Source organism: Rhincodon typus, chromosome 25, assembly GCF_021869965.1.
Source record: "Rhincodon typus isolate 14 chromosome 25, sRhiTyp1.1, whole genome shotgun sequence".
Taxonomy (NCBI): domain Eukaryota; kingdom Metazoa; phylum Chordata; class Chondrichthyes; order Orectolobiformes; family Rhincodontidae; genus Rhincodon; species Rhincodon typus.
Window position 1 is genome coordinate 13,940,040 of NC_063356.1, and position 23,141 is coordinate 13,963,180.

The following is a 23,141-nucleotide window of genomic DNA, read 5'->3' on the forward strand; positions in this document are numbered from 1 at the left end:
GGGGCTTAATTTATGCAGATTGGCTGCCCATCTCCATGGTGCCATCAGTTAATCCACATTCCTGCCGGCGCTTGAAAACTTGTCCTGACCCTACCCTTTTATTTTTCTAACCTTTTTAGCCACCAAGCTCACCATCATGAGACTGGGAATGCTGTGTCCCAAGACAGTGCCAACCTCTGTGCCCTAACCACAATGTGAGAAAGCAGACATGAAAATTGGTGTTATTATTGATACTGAGGACGATGGTCTCAGGCTACATTCTGATATTATCAGCAGGTCAATTGGACAGAGCAATAGTGGATGGAATTTAATCCTGCTAAGTGTGAGGTGTTGCATTTTGGGAGATTTAATAAGGGAATGATCTACACAACGAACAGTAGATCCCTTGGGAGTATGGAAGAACAAAGGAACCTTGGCATAATAGTCTGTAGATCCCTGAAGGCATTAGTATAAGTAGGCAGGGTAACAGAGGTGGCATACAGGAAGCTTGCTTTCATTAACTGGGGCATAGGATATAGGAGCAGGGAAGTCTTTATGAAACATTGGTTAGGCCACAGATGGAATCTGTCTATAATTCTGGTTGCCACACTTCAGAAGGACATGATTGCAACAGAAAGAGTGCAGAGGAGATTCACTAGAGTATTGCCTGGGATGAAAAGTCTCAGTTATGAGGTGAGAGACTGGGTAGGCTAGTTTTGTTTTGCTTGGAGCAGAGGAGGCTGAGGTGGGATCTGATTGAGGTATTCAAAATTATGAGAGGCATAGACAGAGTAGATTATGAGAATCTCTTTCTGATGGCAGACCTGTCTAAGACCAGAGGAAATCAGTTTATATTGAGGAGCAGCTGGGTTAGTGGAGATGTGAAAAGGACTTTTCCGTTCAGAGACTGACAGATAAATGGAAAGTCTGCCTGAGAGGGTGGTGGAGGCAGATACTTTCACAACATGGATGAGTACTTAAAGTGCCAGGGCACAGTGGACTATGGACCAAGTGCAGGTAGATGCTATTAGTGTAATTTGGTGTTTGTTAGTCAGCACAGACAAAGTGGGCTAAAGGACCTCTTTCTATGCTGTATTACAGTATGACTCTATGACAACATGAATGGGATAGTTAGGATCCCACATGGTTATCGTTCTCTTTCATTAGATAAAGGGAGTTACAATTTACCCCACTTGATCCTTTCTGAGGAAGGGTCACCGGACCCGAAACGTTAACTCTGTTCTTCTCCTTCACAGATGCTGCCAGACCTGCTGAGCTTTTCCAGCAACTTTGTTTTTGTTGTTATGAACTTTTTATTCCACTCTTTACAACTTTTGAACAATGAATTTTAATCTTCAACCTGCATTTAGATTTCACAATAAAATAAAAGTTTTTTTTTGTTATCTAAAATAGGCTTAACCTTGAAGACAAGTTGTTGACATGAATTACGATCTATTGCACTCTTTGCAGAAGGATTTAAAGTATTATAAAACAAAATTTAGTTATTACAATCCTAATCATTTTTTTGTGAATATGATTTCTTATTGTGAAAATATAGAGGTGTGTGTCTGGGACTGAATCTATTTTTTGTTGGTTTTATCAGCCATAGTATTATGATTATTGTACTTTATAATTATCACTGTGGGAGGGGGGGAAGTAGCTGGTACAATTATCATGGCATTTAACTATCACCATATTCCACTGTGACAACATTGTGACACTTCCAAACAGGATTGAAACTAAATGAACTGCAGTGATATCACTGGACTGGTAATCCAGAGGCCCAGGATTGCTCTGTTCATGTTCTGGTGATAAATGTTCAAATCCCACTGTTACAGCCAGTAGAATTTAAATTGGTGTGAGGAAGCATCAGGGCATTTCACAGTTTCATGAAAAAAGTGACACGAAAGCTACTATGTTCATTCTGGGGTAGCAGGATTCCTTGTTCTGAAGAAGGGTCACTCTACCCAAAGCATTAATTCTGATTTCTCTCCTCAGATGCTGCCAGACGTGTTGAGTTTTTTTCCAGCAATTTCTGTTTTTGTTTCTGATTTCTAGCATCCACAGTTCATTGGGATTTGTTGGGTGTTGGACTGAGCAACAGCAGAATGAGAGTGGGTGAAGCCAATACTGGATTGAAGTCTTTTGAAAAGTAAGACACTTTACTAGCCATCATGCCTCATACTCTCTCATGCCTTATCCAAATACCTCATACTCCTCCATTTGAACCTACACTCCCCAATTATCCTCATAATCCTTTATAAACTCCATGCCAAACTGTGCTCTTCTCCATCCTCTTGGCTTTTTATAGCCAAATGAAATATGATTTAAATAATGTATGATAGAGTTATAAGCATCTATCAAGGAATTCCCTACTTCATAAGAAAACATTTTGCTTTATAAGAACTCATTCACTACCTTTAGAGAATATGGATTTGACTAATTTGCTGCGTATCTCTAATCTCTTAAAGAAACTGCATATGTATTTATAGCCCTATTCAAAGGTTTCATAAGCACTTAGAACTGTCAATCAAACTGAACTGACAGGCAACCCTCTGTGATACTGATGTGTTGCAAAATTGATCATGCAGCACAAATCATTTACTTATAGCCCTCAGGCCTTATGTCATCAGACAAAGGGGAACAGCAAACACAAAATTATTGAACTTGCTATTGAGTCCTGAAGGCTGCACTGTCCACAAGTGGAGATCTAATCGAGTTCAATAATTTTAGGCCCTGAGCCCCTTCCGCCATGTCCTTACCCAAACCCACACACTGGCCTTGTCATCACATGGGCTGCTACCACAAACAACCCATTGTCAGCCTCTAATGGCCCCCATTGGCAGCTATTCATTCTCTCAGGCTGACCTTTACCCATTCCTCTAACTGCCCTACTGTTTTTCTCGCTCTTTGGTCTGCATCTCTACCTTTTGTTTACTCTTCCCCTCTTCCCCCACCCTTCAGCCTATATACCAACGTTTTCCTAGCAATAATCAGTTCTGATGAGGAGACCCTGGACTCGAAATGTTAACTCTGCTTTCTCTCCACAGATGTTGCAAGACCTGTTGAGCTTTTTCCTGCAATTTCTGTTTTGGCTTTTGATTTCCAGCATCTGCAGTTCTTTTTTTTAATGAAAAGTTGGATTGCGGTAGTTTCCTGTGTGCACCATTGCCTGCCATGTTTGCTACATTACAACAGTGACTACACTTTGTGAGTATTTATTGGCTGTGAAACATGCTGAGACAGCCAGTGATCATTAAAATCACCATATTTCCAAACCTTTCTCCAAAAACACTGTAATAACTCAAAGGTTTTTGCTTCAGGAGAACGTTGAGACCAACTCAGTCTTTCCCACTCCCAACAGGCATCCCATCAAAGCTGCTCACATGAATTCCAAGGCAGGTGATTTGATTGAGGGTCTATGTAAGGGACATAGCCTGCAGAGGAGGAGGGGAGGTAATGGCCATTGCTAGACTCTTAATCCAGAGATCCAGGTAATCTTCTGGTTCAAAATCCAGGTTCAAATCTGGCCACGTCTGATGGTGGAATTTGAATTCAATGCAAAATCTGAAATTAAGTGTCTAATGATGACCATGAAACTGTTATCAATTGTTAGAAAAACCCATCTTGTAGTGATTGTATGGAGGTTAGCCAATTGGACGTCATAAAATATGAGTTCCCTGATTGGAGAGATCTAGCTGAATGCCAGGGAAATTGAGATACTGAATGCCTGACTCAGTGAGAGGCAGTGCTATTGTCAAAGGCTAAGCAGTTGTAAATAAAGGGTGATTGGTGATGGGATACTGGCCTCTGAAGAGTTATTTAAATCTGGTTCACAAATGTCCCTTAGGGAAGAGAATCTGCCATCCTTACCTGGTCTGGCCTACCGATGACTCCTGACCCACAGCTGCACTGTGGGCAACCAAGGATGGGCAATAAATGGCCTAGCCAGAGATAGCCAAATCTTGTGAATGAAGTTTTAAAAAATGCTGCACACCCTTTGATGTTGCATTGATAAAAAAATGTCAAGAATACAGAAAGAACCCTAATAATTGAGAGAAATCATTTTGTAATGTGGTTGTAAAGGGTTACAAAGTGAAGCATTGCCAAATGTCTTCATTCTTATTGTTGTCAGTAGTGTTTACTTGTTTTCAAAATGGTGTGATGGTCCTCAAGGGTTAAAGAAGCAATACATACTTATATATACATATATATACATATATATACATATACACATATATAGCTGCAAATCTGCATTTGTCTGTTGTAAAATTTGTGCAACTTAACCATGAAGTACACATTTTGAGAAAAATCAATGAGTAAACAAACATATTTTTGGGTGATGAATACTATGAAATTAGTATTTTACTTCAGAGTGATTCAAAGCTTCAACCTGCCACTTCCACTTTTCTTCTAAATAAATTTGCATCTTTCCCACTCCCACAACATATGCAAATTTGTTTCTAAAATAAAGGTATCGGAAACAAACAAGCAGGTAGCAGCAATGGCATTGTTGGATATTCTTATTGTCCTTTTTTGTGCATCCTCTGTCTGAAATTCCCCATTGAGTCTTGTTTCAAATTAACCTGGCATCAATGATGCGATGCAGTGAGTGAGAAATAGAGACTGCGGCACAACAAATTACCCTAACAGTAGCGGAGCACTAGATCTTCACGGATGGATTGTGGCTAGCAGAAAAGGGCCTGTTTAATAAGTCAATCCACGGCCTAATGCAGTAGACTCTGGCTGTAACTCGGCAACAGGGAACTGACAGTACTGGGATGCATGATAGATGCCCTCATTTACAGCAGCTTCAACAATCAAAGAATACTACACCATAAATAAGGAAAAAAACTCCCTGCAGTGCAAACCTTCAATCTTACTTTTATACCTGCAAGTTTGCCTACTGAAGCAATGAATTTGAAATAATTTCCATGATCTTAACAGTCATGTGAAAAGCGTATAGCCTCCACATACTGCAGCAATTTTGAAGACAGGTTTGTAAATAGTAATTCAACATTATCTTACCGACAAAATAATTACATTTTAACTGTTGAGAACTCTTATGTTGTCCATTGTAAATTCCCACAGAAAAGAAATTAAAGAATGGTGTTGTTATTTAGATTGATGCAGTATATGTTATGTTTTTAAGGTCAGATGACAAAGTTCATATCATTCAGCTAAAGTACTCCTCTGCACCGAATAATTTGAAGGTAAAGAAATGGCATGGCAACCGCAAAATTATTTCTGAAATTATTAAGTGTAACACATCAAGCTTGACCTAAATTGCATTTTGCAGGCACTTCCAGTGCTGGTGTATTAAAGGTTGCCATCAGTCAATGTCAAAGTCAATAGTTGGATATTTCACATATCCGTTTTCGCACCAAGAGATTTCAACTTTAAGAGCTCAGTCATCTGGAATGTGGGTGGAAAGTGAGACATAAAAGTTGGCATTAAAAGGGGAGAACCACAAAACTGGTAGAACTGAAAAATCTGTGAATCTAATTTATTTTCCAGCATAGTATGGATACAATATATTACAAGGACATAAATTGTACATTACAGATACAGTCTATAATACAGGCACTAAGATGCTACAGGACAAGCACATACAATAATAAAAGCATACAAGTCTTGTTGTGCATGTCTTAAAATTCAAGCATGAAAACTGTGTACTACTGAGGTGTTTTACCTTCAACCAATAGAGCAATGCAGTACTGCCACAAGCACCAAGACTAATGCAACATTGAAATATTCAGACAGTGATAAATGCAGCATGGGATGATTTAGTGGTACTGAATAATTTGGGATCATTTTTCTGTAGTTCAATGAGTGGCACCAATGCTCTGACATAATCTCAGCCCAGTTCATTAATCTCCTTAGTTTACAAGGAAAACTACAAGACATTGGTCTCATAGAATCATGAAGTCATACAGCGTATGATGATAGCTCTAGGCCCAGTGACTATGCAGGATCTAAAGAATGATACCATTAATCCGATTAAAATGCTCTTTTCCCAGTGCTTTGCAAATACTGGCTGCACATTAATCAACTAAAAGCATTTCCTTTTCATAAAATTGAGTCAGAGGTAGCACTGCATTCTGATAGCTTGATGTTTAGAGCAACCCAAACAGGAATCTTCTGTGATGCCAAAGTGCTTTCAATCAAGAGTCTCCCGTTTTGTCATTTTACTCTTTGTCTCTCCAAGATGCCATGGCTTGGTGAGGAGGGGTAAATTCGCTTTCCTCTTTTCAACCCCTCCAGTTATTCATGACAAATGTTAAAGTTATTGTTCAGCATTTGGATATCCTTTTCCCCATCTTAAATGTACATAAAAATTTTCTTCTGTAGCAGTAAGAGACCAATCACACAGGTTTTCTTGAGGCAAAAAGGACCAAGTTTTCAACCCAAGAAAAATAATGAAAGATGTAACGTCAAGCATATGGCTTTTGGGCACACACACACACACACACAAACACACACACACACACAAACACACACACACACACACACACAGGGGATAGTGAAATCATTGCTCATTCTTTGATTTCTTAGATGGTCAGCAGTTGAGAATATTGCAATTATCCTTTTAACTCTCAATTTCTGAGTGTTTCTTTCCAGTCAGTGACAGTTGTCACTAGGAATCATCCCCTCGAGAAACATCTGCAGTTAAAAATCCATCTCCTCTGATTCTACCAAAGAGAGAGCATTTTGAAATAGCAGATTGTTTCTATAGTCTGAGCGCTGTTGATGTTTCATCTCCAACATGTGAAAATTCTCATTTTGGTACAAATCGGATAAGAGACAAAAGCCTTGTCATGTCTCTTGTCATGGCTTTCTGATTGGCTTCAATAATTTTTGGGGAAATATTAATCTCAGCTGAAGTTGTCTTTTTATGAAACCGTATTAGTGTAGTTTGAGTGATGATGTGCTGCCTATGACCATTTTAACTCAGTGTTTTTCATCACCATTTTAAAAATCATTTTTATCCATGTAAGTCCCAGGTTTTACATTGGATGAAGGTATTGAAAAGTCCACATTTTATACTATCATGAGAAAAGAAATAATAACCTTCTAAGTATCTGGTTATATTGGAGCACCTCTGGCACTATTTTATAACATAATAACAATTTTAAAGACATAGGCACTTCTAATCTATTTAAAGCCTGAGAAAGCCCAACACAGGAACTACTGCTATATCTTAAAACAATGCAGAGATATTACTGGCTTCTAAGTGTGAGACAGATTTATTTGGAAGAGTTTTAAAATATCGCTAAATCACAAAATGTCTGCAGTCATGGGTACAGTTCTGCTTCTAGTAGTTTCTGTGGAGTCCATTTTCTTTGCTATAAGTCCACACCCAGGCATAACCAAACAAGCACAGTGAGCATAGATTACATTAACTCACATAATCCAAAACTAGGCAATTGAACACAACACAAACTAATGATGTTTTACTGGAAAACCCTGACATATGTCTCTGACAAATTGGCATTCTAACCAAATTTGTAAAATTAACTAAGGCTTGGCACCTCTTGAGATTTAATTTTCAAAATGCCCCATCCCTAAGGGTGCCTTCCTTTTGTGGTGTCCTTGAGTTCTGCAACATATTTCAGAATCACCTAACCAAGCATCTTGTCACATCCCTGATAGGAAGATAGCTTGGTAATCAAGGTCCACTGTTCCACAAACCATCATAATGCATAAATGATCAATTGGTGGGTGGGTCAACAACAGTAGGAATCCACATGCCATCCTTAATTATAGTGCAAGCTCAAAGGCACACAGTTAGGAAGGTTTTTCTGGGAGTATTTCTATGCCAACCATAGCTCAGACTTAACCCGTTACCTCATGCTAAAGCCTTGAGACACTGGGAAATGTCAGCCTAACACATCAAGACTTCATTTTTGCTCTCAGGTGAACATGAGATATTCCATGGAACTACTGAAGAAGAGCAAAGGAGTCCTCCCAGTCTTCTGGCAATAATGATTCCTCAAATAGTATCACTAAAGCAGACAACCAGGTCATTATCTATTATCTGAGATGTACTCGCTCTTTGGTCTGTGTTGAGCTCTGTGAGAAGTTGGACACTTAAAGGATCAAATGATAATGGAATCAGGCAAGAAAATGGCGTTGATGTCACAGTTCAGTCATGGTTTTAGTGAATGATGAGGCAGGCTCAGTGGATTATATGGCCCATTCCTGTATCCATGCTTATGTCCTTCTATGTAAGCGGTCTAACACAGAGACAAATTGTTCGTTCATGTTCTTTTGGGGCACCAGATCACAGGTCCACAGCTAACAACCATTAGTGCATTAAGAAATCATTTGGAAATGGTGCAGTATTCAAAAGAAAAACTTCATTTCATTGCTACTTTAGACAAAGATTTAGCATAGAGCCCAGGACAAGGCAACCACTGAATGATGCATCGAATATCTACACAAAAAGCTTATCCCTGAGCTCTAATATATTTAGCTTATGCTGCCGTATAGAAATGGTACAGAGTGGCAAGCTACATCCCTACTTTGAGGAGCTTGTCATAAATGACCTTAAGGGAGCATAACTTCCACAAAATATCATCTGAGTAAGCTATTCAAAAGAAAAATTAAAAGATTTTCAAGATGAAAAGCAAGAATAGAGTTTTCCCTAGATAAATCAGCAGTGTAACTTACTGCTTTACACGTTTAAACAGAACAACAACACTTCTTGTCGAGTCATGAGGTTTGATAGCAGGGAGTTGTCACGTTTTGCTGCCTGCCATGACACCTTTAGCAGCAAAAGAAAGAAGCCAATGGTGAGCAATCATTAAGTTTTATTACAGTAAATAACATGCTGTTGTAACATATGTGTTCCAAGACAGTAATGCATCTGGTAATAAGGCAGCAGTAATAAAACTCTCACCCTTCAATGTGCCATTCTCTGGTCAAATGCTGTAGAATCCAAAATGCACATTGTTGCTCACCACTGAAATGAGGACTGGGAATTCTAACAACAAAGTGCCTTCATAAAAATCTTGCAGTATATATAAAAAAAAGACCCAAAGTGTTGTAGATTGTGAATGGCATGGATAGAATGAAAAGTATGAGGCTTTTTCCAAGGTAGAGGGTTCAATTACTTGGGGACACAGGTTCAAGGTGAGAGTGGGGAAGTTGAAAAGGATGTGCGAGCCACGTTTTTCACACAAAGGGTGGTGAGTGCCTGGAATACACTGCCAGAGGAGGTGGTGGAAGCAGACACAATAGCAGCATTCTGGACGAATACATGAATAGGAACGGAATAAAGGGATATGAGTCCTGTAAGCGAAGACAGTTTTAGTATGGAAGGGCAAAATGTGTCAGTGCAGGCTTGGAGAGCCAGAGGGCATGTTCATGTGCTGTATTGTTCTTTGTTCTATGCTTCACAGATGCATTAGTGACAAACTGTGAATCACATAATGATAAATAAGTTGAAGGAGTTAAAATGGATACATTTTTAAGAAGCACCTTGTCACATTCTTGGAAAGAAGAATGCTTGTTAATCAACTATTCCACAAGCTGTCATAATATATCAATGACAGATTGAATTACCAAAGTGGTTATTTTTCTTGACCTTAGCTGCTATGTAAGACAAAGGGGACTCATAGCAGCTTTCATCAGTAAAGTAAAAGGTTTTTTTTATTATCAAGAAGCGTATCTTTTCACAAGTCACAATAAGACAAGACATGACACAATCAATTCTGCAGAAAAACCATGGGTAAAAAACTTTGGGTAAAAGGAACAAATTCCATGGATTGAGAGTCCAGACTGTACGAGTGGAATGAGGTGACTTTCACACAGTTCTTTTGGTTTTTGGTGACGTTATTACACTGTAGTTAACCACAGAGCAATAGCAGATCCTTAATTTGGCAGCCAGTCATTCTGACCTAGGCCTTTATTTGAGTAAGAATTCTCTTTTTCAGTGTCTTGGAGTGTTGTTTTTATTCCCCATTCTCATAGTATGAGTACGAGAGAGAATTCTCTTTGCTTGCAGGCTTTCTGGAGGCCTATGTTCAACTCTCCCCTTCTCAAGTCTGTAACAAGTTCCAACTCAAAAATACAAAAACTGTTGCTAGGCAGCTCTTCAAGATAAAGATACCTTATGCTAGTTTGTCTCACAAAAAGTATCAAATCCAGCATCTCCAATGATTTCACAACCTTGAGTAACCAATAAGTCAACACCACACATTTCCATTTTTGGCCTTTAAGTTGTCACAATAAAACGTTCTCCACCAAACAGTAGTGTCCAAATATACAGTGTTTTTCCAATCTTAAAGGAGGAGAAAAATAAAAATTCTAGACCTTGGAGTCTCAGCAGCTTAAAAGCCTGGTTTGTGTGCGTTGCTGGGTAACATTTGTTACCCTTCACTAATTGCTCTTGAATTAACTGATTTTGTCTATCATTTGACGAGGCATTTAAATGTCAATCACCACTGTTGTGGATCTGGAATCACATGTGAGCCAAACCAGCTCACATAAGAATAACAGATTTCCTCCCTGAAGGGTAATTTTAAATAATGTGCTTTGGGGCTTTGTGGGGAGCAGAAGACCATGCAATAGGGAGTGACTACCAGTGGCCAACGCCTGCTCCTGTCTATACTTCTGATCAAGCACAGATAGAGGAATGCCCATCACGTTATTGATAGCTTCCCCACTCTGCAGTTGGGTAGGCTGGCTCTTTCTTGCTTCAGGTGAAGCTGAAATAATTACAGCACAGATGGAAATTGATCCTTAAATTCATTTAAGTCCCTCAAGATTCTAGGTTGGTAGAGAGGCAGAAAGGTGGACTTTGGGCCTTCTATTAAAGACCTTAGTTTTGATGGAGGCAGGAAGATGGTGGGGTTCTGGGATACCACCAACCTGCCTAATTATCTTCCATTCTTGCTGCATCGCCTGGACAATACTGCTCTCTGTTACCAAGGAATGGTGCATTGAAGAGTTAATGTTTTCTTATTGTCAGGGCAGGCCACCACACAAGAATCAATTGTGTGGTACGTGACTCTCAAGATAATAAAATAACATTTTCTTTCCAACTGTTCTTTGGGCCTGAATTCCCTGCCTATCAATACACGAGAGTTTGTGATATATATAGTCATATTTAACGTTGAAGACCAGACTGCCTCAAATTAAACATTATCATTTTGGTTCTCAAGTCACTTTATGGCACCTTGCATGTGACTCCAGACCCACAAGAATGTGATTAACTCTTAACAACCCTCTGAGATGACCAGGAAAACTATTCAGTTGTATCAACAACTAAAATATCTTAGCAAATGAATGAAAGTGGAGGGTTCACCAGGTATCAACGAAGGCACCAGAAACAACAATGACAAACTCAGCCCTATTGGCTGTGCAAAGTCCTCCTTCAACATCTAGGGGTTTGTACCAAAATTAGGAGAGCTGTCTCACAGACTAAACAGTAGCCAGACATAGTCATCTTACGGAATCATATCTTATAAACAATGTTCCAGACATCACTATCACCATCCCTGGATATGTTCTGTCATCAGCAGGAAAAGATCAGCAGAGGTCATGGTCCAATGGTAGTGAGGGGGCAGAGTCCCACTCTACGCTAGTTTGGCCTGCACATAGTGCTCTGACACTGTGATCTGGCCTGTTTTGTGTCTGTTCTACCCCGCCTCCTTGTAAATTTATAACCAATGGTTTGGGTGATCCTGAAGCATCATCTACATTGGGTGTCACTCTTCTGGAAATAGTTCCATCGAAGCTGTAGATCATGTTCCACACCAGTGTTCTCCTCCAAATTTGTGGCTTTTATCCTGCTCTTTTTTTCTCTGCAGGATGGACAGTATCTGGTGGCAGCTGCTACCGTAGTCTTAAGAGTCTTTGATGGCAGTTCCTTTGGAGCTGTAGAACTGCAAGAAGAATGGCAGAGTTGTTCTGTGCTCAGTCCATTCACTTTCTGATAATCTATGAGAATAATAAGTGAAAGCACAGAGTCCTAACAATGAGATGTTTCACTGCTGACTTCCATAAAACCATAAGATATAGGAGCAGAATTAGACCATTCAGACCATCGAGCCTGCTCCACCATTTGATCATAGTTGATACGTTTCTCAATCCCATTCTTTTCCTGTCTCCCTATATTTCTTGGTCCTCTTAATAATCAAGAACCTATCTGTCCCAGACTTAAATACACTTAGTGACTTCACTTCCACAACCTTCTGCAGCAATAAATTCGACAGATTCACCACCCTCTGACATAAGAAATTCCTCCTCATCTCTGCTCTAAAGAATCTGTGAGGCTGTGCTCTTGGGTCCTAGGCTCTCCTACTAGTGGAAACAAATTCTCCATGTCCACTCTTTTCAGGCCTCTCAGTATTCTGTAAGTTTCAGTCAAATCCTCCTTCATCCTTCTAAACTTCATTAAGTACAGCCCCAGATTCCTCAACTGCTCCTCATATGACAAGCCTTTCATTCCCAGGGTCATTTTTATAAACCTTCTCTGGACCCCCTCCAATGCCAGCACATCCTTCCTTAGACACGGGTCCAAAACTGCTCACGATATTTCAACTGCTCTCTGACCAGAGTGTTATACAGCTTCAGCGGTACATCTCTGCTCTTATATTCTAGCTCCCTTGAAATGAATGCTAACATTGCATTTGTCTTCCTAACCGCCAACTGAACCTGTACATTAACCTTAAGACAATCCTGAACTAGGACTCCTAAGTCACTTTGTACTTCAGATTTCTGAAGCCTTCCTCCATTTCAAAAATATTTTTGCCTCTATTCTTCTTACCAAAGTGCAGAAATTCATACTTTTCGACCTTGTATTTCCATCTGACACTTCTTTACACACTCTCCTTGCCTGACCAACTCCTTCTGCAGCCTCCCTGCTTCGTTAACATTATCTTTGCTTCCATCTATCTTTGTATTAACTGCAAACTTAGCAACAATGCTCTCAGAGTCTTTGTCCAAACGTATAAAGTAAATAATTGTGGTCCCAGAAGTGACCCCTGTGGAACTCCACTAGTCATTGGCTGCCATCCTGAAAAAGATCCTCCTCACGCTCTGCCTTCCACCAATCGGTGAATCCTCTATCCTGTCCCATTAAGCTCTGGGTTATGCCCTCACAGAGGGCAGTCTCACATTGGGTCAAGTCCCTAACAAGCATAAGCTCCATGTGATTCTACATTGCTGTGTTTGTTGAGAGGACTGAACCTTGTCATCAATATCTCAAGCGTTTGGAGGTGTCTGCAACTGCAGGATGACCACTTCCTCATCTAAGATGGCCCAAAAACGTGTCAATGGTGGTCTTGATATGAGATTGCAGTGACAAGGAGTGATCCCCCTCCAACCCACTCCCCACCAATTATACCAAAGCAGACCTCTCTGAGCATCCTTTGTCCTCTGTGCGAGGATTATGGCAGATGCAATGTCATAGCTTGTAGTGCTGTGACAGTTTGTCATCAACAATTAGAACATGAGGTTTCTTGAGATGGTCCTTTGTCCTATTCATTATGATAATCCTGATTGATCTCTTGATGTCAATCAGACCACAATGTACTGTCACTTAGGATTTCAGGAGATCAGACCACGGTTGGAAGATGTGAGCCATGCTGACATTCTGCTCAACTGAAGGGGATGCTGAACATTGATCATTAGATTCCTCATTCCCAGAGCAGACTTTTAGTTAGCCGTCAACTCCACCCTCTTTCAGTAAAAATGTTACTTACACCTCCTACTTTGCATACAACCTTGTAGAATTTGGAAGTGCATTGCACAGCTGCTATTGAGATCAGTCAGGGTTTGTATCTGTTACAATGAGTTGCAGACGCCTCTGTGACCCATGATATCTCTCCATCCTGTGCCTCCACTAACATTTCATGATCCCTGTTTTACCCAATGATCCTTTAACCTACTCCCATTTTGGTTGAATCCCTTTATGTTATGATCAATGCTCCCGATTTATTTTCACAGCTCTCACAATCGAGGTGCCTCTGCCTTTGCTGGCACTGGGCCCTCCCCATATCAAGGCCAGAAACAGCCTGAGTTTCTTTGAAGCTGGCTGTGAGACTGTCTGCTCGGTTTCCCTATTCTACCAGATCCCATCTTGCTCCATTTATTTGCCCCCTATGGCTGTGCCTCTTCCCTCGGAAAGCCAGGACAATTAGGCAAATCTCCTGGTCTGGGCTTCCCCTAGCCTAATGGCATTATAGACAAACCATAGAAACCGCGCAGTTGCTGATTGACCATGATCAGTCCCCTGAATGGAATTTGCAGGACACACCTGACTGACCATGGCCCAACCCTCAGTCTGAGTTTTCAGGACATCCCCCACTTACCAACTAGTAAGGCCCATACTGATTTTGCTTGACTTCCAGGACTGACCGTCGCCCAATCTCCTGACTGAAATGGTGCTGATAACCAGAGTTACTTTGGGCCATCTGCCTGGCTGACTGTGCTCAACTCCAGTCCATGGATTAAACGTGGAGGTACCCCTAGAAATGACCAGAGCCTTCCTTTGCCCCATTAACCATGCCTTCCCTTTCCCATTCACACATCGTAACACTCTTCATTCACATGCATTGTGTTTGCAACATACCTTGCAGGCAAATGCTCATATCTGATATTGGTGCAGCCCTGTGCCATTCAGACACACATGCTCATTCTCTCACTTCAATGTGTCACTGTGTTCCACTATCACAAGCTGCTGTCTTCCTCTCCATGCTAAACTATCCCTCTGAGACGCAACATATTGCACAAAGTTGCTGCCTCCAGACAAAGCTGCTGGCTAATCTTTTGTATTAAATTGCTATCTTGAGACTCAAGCTGCTGAGTTGCCACTTTCAAGTAGCATTCTATGATGGCCCAAGGACTAATTCTGCCTTGAGCTCTGTGAATGCGCCTACTGCAGCCATAGAGGTTTACAACATGAAAGGCAGAAAAAGCATAGAGATTACCCAAACTAGAGGTTAAAGATCAAGTCACTAGGTATGTGTTTGCAAAATATGGTCAAGCATCTGAAGAGTCGAGTATCTCAATTGGGCAAAGGTTAATTGAGAAGGTGAAGTCAATTCCAGTGATTAGTATGATTATCGTGTTCCAAATACCTGAATATTCACTTCTTGTCACCTGATGGTAAGAAGGTCGACTCACTTTCTGAGGAGAAAGTTTATCTCAATGACAAGAACATGATATTTGGGCTCTGGTACCATTATGTCATCACACCCACCATTACTCTTGCCTCCCCTAAGAGCAATAAATCATGTCAATTTTTCAGATCAAAATGAACTTTCATCTAAACTTTCCACACTGACTTACTTGTACATGGCCTGCTATAGTGTCCCAGTGAAGCTCAATGCAAACTTGACAGGTAGCACCTCAACTTTCATCCCTGTACTCTAACAGCTTTCAACACTCAACATTGGGTTCAACAACTTTAGACCCTAACCTTCTGCCTTCATCTTGTTTCATGGGCTCTCTTTTTCTTTTGCATTTTACTGTGTTGGTCTTGAATTGTTTCTTTCTTCATCATTTTAAATTGCATTCTGATCGCTCTGTAGCCATTCATGCCTCACTGTTGTCTTTTCACTCTGCCTATTGCCATTCTCTGTTAGTTAAAGTCTCCTCCACTCAATCCTATCCCCTCAGTCCTTCCTCTTGACTTAAAGACATTTATATTTCTATTTTTGTTTAGTTCTGATGAATGATCATCTCTATCTGAAATGTTAACTCTGAGATGCTGCATGATTTGCTGAGTATTTCTAGCAGTTGATTTTTTAAAAAAATTTACAGTCCATTTCCTTTCCTACAACAATTCTATTGCGACTGTTTTTTGAATGGTTGAGGTGTCATTTGACTCAGGATAGGAAGTCCTGTAAAAATGCAATTTGGGGTCTGATTACTTTGACAAGCTTGATGCCTTTTTTTTTGCTAATTGAATTCCTGACTCCAAACTGTCTGCTAAAGCTTGGAGTATGCCAATATTAGAGTATTGGAGTATTAGAGCACTCTTTTGGGCACCATGAAAAGAATTGGGCAGCTCTCATGTCAGACATGGTTATACCTTCTCAGCCACAAAACCCTCTAAAGAGTTGCTTGGCTTTCGAATGGAGGCCTATTTGTCACCAAAAGCTATAGACTTTTCCCTGGGATCTTAGATTTTAGGAGGAGGATTGGCCAGGCAGAATGTCAATGATATTTGCCTGTTAAAATGGTCCAGGTCATCTCCTGTACTTGCTGGATAGGTGGCTTATGTGACTGCCTAGCAAGCAGGAGGAGTCAATGACTTACTGGTGTTACTGTTAGTCTATTAATCCAGAGACCAAGGTAATGTTTTTAGGGAACCATAGCAAGAATCGAATGATGACCATGAAGTGATTATAGATTGTCACGAAAGACCCAACTGGTTCACCAATGTCCTTTATGGAAGGTAGCTTACCTTGTCTGGCCTACACGTGGCTTCAGATCCCAGAAAGGTGGTTGATTCTTAACTGCCCTCTGGGCAATTAGAGATGGACAATAAATGCTGGTCTAGCCAGCGACACCCACACCCTGTAAATGAATAACAAAATTGAAACCTAACCATGAATAGAAAGTGTTTTGGTTTGTGTAGTAGTTTGGTTAAAATATCCTCTTCATTTTCTGCTCGTACTCCAATATTAATAGATAATTGCACTAATATTTTGCAAGAAGAAATGTGAAGATTGGCAGGAAGTCAGACAGTGCCTTGTAGCTTGGCAGCAATTGGGTACACAAGCATTCAGCATGTTTCCATTCATTGACATCTTCATTTGCTCTTTACGTACATTGTGGCATTTGACAAATACTGTTTGTAAATATACTATACATCTATAATACCATACATAAATATTAGTTTGTCATTATTAACAAGTTTCCATACATAATCATTTACTTTTTGGTCAACTACACTTTACACCTACTAATATTTGATATTATATGTCTTAATGTTTAGATTAAGTTGCATCCATTTCATTTCAGGCATCACATTTTGGCATGTTTAGAAATTTATCTCACAAATTTGGTAAAGTATAATAAAGGAAAATCAATCATTTCCCACTTTGAGAAAAAGCGTCCACAGAAGGCAAGGCTTCTAGTCCATTTTAGGAGTCAGTTTAAACAAAAATGTTTTGAAAAGGGTAACTTTACCTGAAAATCTGACCAAGAGCAATTGGCTTTGGACTGACTTCAGGGCTGTATAACCTGAGAACTTAAAGGGATGCACAAAGTTTCATACATTACCAGTTTAGCAGCAAGATGCATTATACATTATATACTATGATGCTTGTATCTTTATAAAACAATCTATCCTATAGTTTTTTTTTCCAGGATCAAAGCCAGAGGATATATGAGTCATGTAACAAGTGTGTGATCCTACTTGCAAGATATTATACTTCAGAAGGAATGCAAATCAATTGCAAAATATAGAAAGCCTCCTGTTTCTTGCTGGGACTTTCTGATCTGAAGCCAAATTTATGTCAATCTAAACAATCTCTATGGCTTTCTAAGGGGCATTAGAGTTTACAAGCAGATATAGTTGGCTAGAGTATACTTCTTCAGGTTATTCCTACCCAATGAGTCTTTTCGCAAAAGTCCTTGATTCACTCATAGTTTTATTAACAATGTTTCATGCCTGGTTGCTATCATGTAATATTTTCTTGTTTAATTAAAAACTTCTTTAAGCCAAGTTAAATGCACCTGCACCTTAGTAGGTAAATACACTGCAATGGTTAGGTAGACGTTTGCTGTTCAATTCTCAATTTTGTAACCTGACCATAAAACCTAGAGTAACATTTCAATGCATCACTGACTGAGGAGGAAGTTATGGTTGCTCTCTGTCAAAAGAAACATCACACTGTGTCACTGTCTGCTGTCTGTGGTAGAAATACGTTCTCTGTCATTATTGCAAAGAGGAGGAAGATTGTGCAGTCTTGTTTGACCAATATTTGTTCCTCAATCAACATAAATGAAGTAGATTTGGTCATTGCCTTATTGTTGTTTCCAGGAGCAATTCTGATTCTGCAAAGGCTAGTGTTGGAGAATGCATTAAGCTGCACCCAATCTAATATTATCATAAGGACTTGCATGGGGAATATGATCTTGGATCTTGTAGTGTGAAGACATATATTTACTGATTCACCAATAGTTTTATTAACAATCTTTCATGCCTGGTTGCTATCATGTAACATTATCTTGCTTAATAAAAAAAAACTTGTTATTGAGGCTCGTTCGTGTTTTTTTTTCTACCACTGAAGAAATGGGCAGGCTGCTAGATCAGCCAAGGGAAAGGGATGGTGGTAGCAAATTAAGCCAACTGCAAGATGGTAAGATAGCTGGTATCACACTCCTAAAACAGGAGCTTGCTGTGAGTAAATTGGCTGTTGTACTTCCAATGTGACAACAAGGACTATATATGAAAAATGGATTCTTATAAATGCAATTTTTTTTCTTTTGTTCACCATGATTCAGATTACACATTAGCAATGCTTCTAGAAACTTGCTAATTTATGAATCACAAAATAATATTCTAGGAACGAGTACCACTGATATTTTGTGATAAGCTTCCAATGTACTTTATCCATTAGGATAGCAGCATGGACTCTTCTGCTCCAGGTGAGGCCACACCTGGAGTACTGTGTGCAGTTTTGGTCTCCTTACTCAAGAAAGGATGTATTGGCACTGGAGGGACTGCAGACTAGATTGACTCTGGAGTTGAAAGGGTTGGTTTATGAGGAAAGATTGAGTAGACTGGGACTATACTAATTTGAATTTAGAAGAATGGGGCAGGGCATCTCATAGGAACATATGAAACTCTGAAGGGAATAGATAAGATAGAAGCAGGGGGGTTGTTTCCACTGGCAGGTGAAACTAGAACTAGGGGGCACAGCCTTAAAATAAAGGGGAGTAGATTTAAGGCTGAGTTGAGGAGGAACTTCTTCACCCAAAGGGTTGTGAATCTCTGAAATTCCCTGTCCTGTGAAGCAGTTGAGGTTACCTTGTGAATGTTTTTAAGGCAAAGATAGATAGATTTTTGAACAATAAAGGAATTAAGGAGTATGGTGAGTGGGCAGGTAAGTGGAGCTGAGCTCATGAAAAGATCAGCCATGATCTTATTGAATGATGGAGCAGGCCCAATGGGCCAGATGGCCCACTACTGCTTCTATTTCTTATGTTCTTATTATTTCATTATGAGGGTTTCCTTTGCAACTCACTCGTGCTAACTCATGGCCATTCTTTAAATATTTAACCATGACTGTTTAGCCAGATCTAGCAACAGAAAATGAACTGTTTGAGCCCTGCCACCATACCTTCCCCTACCTCTTAAGACTGAACTCATGCTTATGGACATCTGTTGCTTTCCCTTGTTTGCAGTGAGGTAGGAACCAGCTATGCGTCTGTAGCTCAATGTGAAGCACCTGTTTGTATCGGTGTGCCAGGATGCTGCGGACATATGAGGAGGGAGCCTTGCAGAGATGTCTGCTGCTTTAACGAAAGCAATCAATAAAACACAGATAAAGCCAAGAAAGGTCACCTTGAAATGGTATCTCTGGGCGTGTGCCGCTGAGGTTAAAGATCACCATGAGCATCATCTAACAGCTGCTTCATAAACATTTCTTCAGGTTAGTCAGGATCAAGAAACATCATAATTGACATTCTTAAAAAGCATCCAAGCATTTTGTAATCTGATTACTGAGTCAGTAGTTCTGTGTAAATCAAGCTCTCTACGTACTTTAGAAACAGTGATGTTTGCCTGATTGTCAGCTTATCCCTGCACGGATATGGATTTCAACTGACCTAAAGTACTGAATGGTTATTGAGAGCAACAACAAAAATAAACAGGCCACTGACACCGGAGAATGTTTTAGCTGCTTCCAGACACATGCAGAAGCACTTACTGATTCAATAATAAACAATTACTCACCTCTGACATGTTAGAAAACTGGCATCTACAGGAATTGACATTGAGTGATGAACTAAATAGGAGGGTCCCTATCATGAGCGATCAATCAGCCAAGACTTGCAAAATTATGCAAACCACTTCAATATTCTGCTTCCTTTTGTTAGGGCTGGAATAGATCGGCTGATCTCTTATGAGCCTCCACGTTATGTTCATCTTATGCTGGATTAATTTGTTTTGTCTAAATGGTGTGGGGGTGGTGGGGGCAAAGAAGGAAGAGGTGGCCCATTATCTGATAATAGAATCCAGAACATATTAATGTCATTGTACTATTAACTGCATCAACTCTATCAGCAGATTTCTAGGCTGTTGTTTTAATCAAAAAGGCACATATTACAAAATGCCTTGCCCATTGTGTTACTGAGTCATACTTTAATTCAGTCTTTAAGTTAACTCAGCACAGTAGGAGTGATTGCAAGCGTTGTATTAATGGATTCAGCATTTCCGGGCTAAAGAGAGATGCAAAGACATAGTCAATCTTCTTGCGTTTGATTACCATAAAATTCTGTCTGTTGGAAAGTGCATTTTTATGTGTAGAGACTAGGAGTCTATGACATTTACATGCGTCTGGGAAGGTAGTGAAGGCTGGAAACCTTACAACCTTTAAAAAATATTTGGATGAGTAAATCAAATATTATAACATTCAAAGATATGGGACAAATAGGAAATTGGGATTAGCACAATTTTATTACTAGTTATGTCAGTGCCAACCTGATGGGCCGAAGGGCCTTTCCTGCACTGTATGAATCTATGAAAATTCCCTCCACAACTGTTCTGAAGATTACTGCTGGAGAATAGAAATACAGGGAGCAACAGGCATCCAGTGTTTTGCTTAGTTACATGCGCACTTTTTTTGGAGGGCTGGTAAAACTCTTAGGACCAAAACAGCCAAAGGCAGCCAAAATTAAAATTGCACAGGCACAGTGGCTTCTTTTATGAAACAGCTTCTGGAAACTCTATAAAATTCCCTCTGCTGGTACAATTGTATATACGGTTTCAAGGAAACAGAACTTACATTGCACACTTCAAAACACTACACACTGCGGAACTATTGCAAACTCAAACCCTGTCTGAGCTCAGCATTAAATACACAATCAGCCTTTCTGTCCTACTGTGAATGCTATTATCCACATCTTTCAGGTACTGGACATATAAGAGTAGATTTTGTTCTGCCGGGAATGTTCACAGTTCACGTTCTCACAGTGAGACAACAATCTCCATTATACTGTGCTGCAATGCCTGCATCCTCTGCAGGTCAAACTTTGAACTCAATTAAAAAGTAAGCAGGCTTCATTGGGTGAATGTAGCTGTTAACTGTAATTTTAAAGCAACATTAAGTTTGGCAGCATGTACCTTGGAAAATGAGAATGAAAATAATAAACCTTGGTGATTTAGAGCTAGAAAAGAAAAGTAAGCTGCAGTTCTTTAGACCTTATCTCAAAGCAGAAAGGAAGTAGGTGTGAAAAACCTTAGGCTGAATAATTTATCTATAATATTATCCTAGATCCTCTGATATAGACAGGAACCTCTGACTCAATTTGCGATGCTCATGCACAAAAGGAGCCTGAGGAAACTGTCACTTATGAACATTTGGAGTACAAACATGGGATGTTTAAATTTCCAGTTGCTGGTTTTACACTGCCCAGTTTGCTTCATGATTGGCCAGAACTATAGAGATTTATACTTAGCCTGGTTTCTACATGGAATTCCCAGGAGTTTTTCAGTGTGGATCTAAAGCCTGCTCAGGAGAGTACCTCTAAGTAAGCAATGAGCAACCTTGTACTGACATTAGGTGCAGGGCTGGATGAACACAGCAGGCCAAGCAGCATCGTAGGAGCAGAGAGGCTGACGTTTCGGGCCTTCATCAGAAAAGGGAGAGGGGAAGGGTGTTCTGAAATAAATAGGGAGAGAGTGGGAGGCGGATAGAAGAGGGATAGAGGAGAGGATAATATCTCTGATTCTATTGTACTGACATTCTTCACTTTCCCCTTCCCACGTCACCCTACCTCACACAATGGACAATGCCATCGCCCTCCCCCCGACATTCCCATCTGCAGCACAGACAGTGCTCACCTCCCCACCAAACCCCTCGACATTGCTCACACTTCTCTTGACTCACCCCTAGTATCTCTGGCTCCAGTCTGGCCAATGTCAGAAGATTCAACACAGTTACATAACGAAGGTGTGTAAGGGCGGGGAGGCAGTGTTAGGGATTGAGGGGGGGACGTGAACACAGTTGGGAGTGTGAGTGGGTTTCAACATTAAGCCAAGAAATGTCAGCCGTGAGATAATTAATAATTGTGGACATTCTCCATTTGATTATTTTTTAATAGTGAAGCAGAGTTGGAAATAGCAAGCTTATCATAAGCTTTGGATCACATCCGATTCTTACACAATACAGGGACCTTGCCATATAAAGTGGGTATGGCTTGGCTTCTACCAAATATCCTTTACTAAGAGGGTTTCAGGCACACTCCTCATCTGTGTAGAAGCGAGACTCAGAAGTCTGGGCTGGGAATGCAGTGCTTAGTGGTAGCACAAAAAGTACTAGTGGAGCCACAATCTGATAGTGATTCCCATTCTTCAGAAGATTCATGCCAATATTTCCAGTCTGTATGAAAATATGCTACCAACATTTGAGTTTGATGGCGGAACAATACCACAGGATAATTGTTTCATGGATTTCCAGCCTTTAGCTTCATAATTCCCAACCGAAGGCTTTAAATAGAATATCATCTACTGTTATAGCACAGGTCGTTCCCAGTGTAAGTATCTTTGATAGTTAGCTCATACCAGGACAGTTGACCTGCTGTATAGGATGGGCCAAAGGGCTAAACTTGTTGATGATATTTGACAGCTGCATGACCTTGAATGAGTCCTGTGAACATTACGTGCCGTAGATGGCACAATCAATGTGTTTTGCTGTAATTATTTTTCTGTGCCTGGTTGTTTGTTACACTGTATAAAAGAGAGAGCTTTGTTCCAAGTTGCTGGACTTCACCTCAGACTGGAATTGCAATCGGTGCCAGGAACAACCCTAGCCTCCAGACCAGCTGTTGATCGAGGGGTCCCGGCCGGGCAGAAGGGCGTGAGGCTTATTGTTTATTTTCCTCTCTTTTTCATTCTTTTTATTTACTTAATAAGTGATCCTTTCATTTTTCGTCTTTTATTATTACTCAATAAATGCTCATATTTAAGCAAATTG